This window comes from Anarrhichthys ocellatus, unplaced genomic scaffold, assembly GCF_004355925.1.
Source record: "Anarrhichthys ocellatus isolate YVR2014 unplaced genomic scaffold, GSC_Weel_1.0 scaffold91, whole genome shotgun sequence".
Taxonomy (NCBI): Eukaryota; Metazoa; Chordata; class Actinopteri; order Perciformes; family Anarhichadidae; genus Anarrhichthys; species Anarrhichthys ocellatus.
In genome coordinates, this window is record NW_022280121.1 from 1,060,539 (window position 1) to 1,062,133 (window position 1,595).

The window sequence follows — 1,595 nt, forward strand, 5'->3', positions numbered from 1 at the left end:
TGAGAGAGGGAAAGAGAGAGGAGAGAGTTTGTGTGTGTGTGTGTGCGCTCCGGCTCACTTGAAGTGTGTGTGCGTAGGTGTGTGTGTGTGGGTGGGTGTGAGAGGCTACAGAGGGGGAGGTAGCCGCAGGGTGCTGAGACAGAAGACACTCTCTTTATTTCTTTGTCAGGATGAGTCTTTTGAAAACAGCAAAACAAATACGGAAATGTGGAGGCAAATAGAAAAGTAAACAGAGAAAAAGACAGATATGAAAGGGTTAAAGGGTTAAAGGTGAGGTTCACAGTTTAGGTGACAGTAAAAAATCCACAAAGGCAAAGGTGAGGATTTTATGATGTCTATTTATTTTTCAAAATGAGGTATTTCAAAGTGCTATGAGTTGCAGCACTAAATGTACATTTTAAAAGTCAAAAAAAACAAACATCTTATATCCGTTTACCCAGTTCTATGCACCCGATAGTTACAAATATAAACAAAAGAGGAATAAAAAAAAGGCCAGGTACATGAGGATAGAACACATTTGCTGTACAAAAGAATTATTTGAGATAAAAGAAGAAAGACGAGATAAAGTGATATCTACCGAGAACTCATTTTCATACGAAAATATAAGTATCAAATTTAGTATGTATCAGGTTCACACTAAAAGCATAAAGGTGTGTAGAATTAGTAATATGATACAGTACAAAGAAAAAGAGAAGAGAAAAAAAAACAATATATTGTTATATTACAAAGTTTCATGACTCTCAAAAATCGAGGCCTTACAGTACTTTTAAAGGTATATAAACTTCCAGTCTGGTTATTGGCAGCTTCCTGACATGTATAAAAAAACAAGGACAAAATGTATTACAAAACAAGGCAGATCTGAGTTTATTTGTCTGTACACTATTGTTATATACAAAAGTGTCGGCTAGCAAGGTGCACAGTTATACATCCACTGACTTGGTTGGAGCACCAGTGTGAGAGAGGAGTGAGAGAAGAAGGAGAACCTGTAGTGGCATTGCTTATGTGACCCAAAACGCCTCAGTCGTTATATAGTCTCTTCAGTTTTGCAGTGGTGAAGGCAAAGTAAGTGTGCACTGCGTCTTGTACGTGAACTCTCCAAGCAAAGTGTCCTCTTATACCCATCCCCGTGGGAATCACCTGATTCCAGGCTGGTGTCACAGTGAGTACAAAAAAAACTAGATACAAATGATATAAAAAACCAGAGGGAGGGAAGAGCTAAACAAGGTGTGTCCTCTCTCCTCCCTCATTATTTTCTCTTTTTTTTATCTTTCCTCAATGTGACTGGATTGAAAAAGTAAACCCTAAACATTCTTAACGTCAACAAATGTGCAAAAAAAGTGGCGGCAGTGAAAGTCCGAGCATCCCCCCCGGGCCACCCCCTCTCCCTTTCCTCCAGGTGTGTGTGTGTGTGTGTGTGTGTGTGTGTGTGTGTGTGTCGGCATCTGAAGATAAACGTCCTCTGAGATGTATGCGTGTGCACGTGTACACCAGATATGCAGGCCTATGTAAGTGTATAGGCCTATGTGTGTATGCATCTAATTGTGTTTCAGACAGACTGAGTTGAGGCAGGGGGGGGGGGGGGGGGGGGGGGGGGG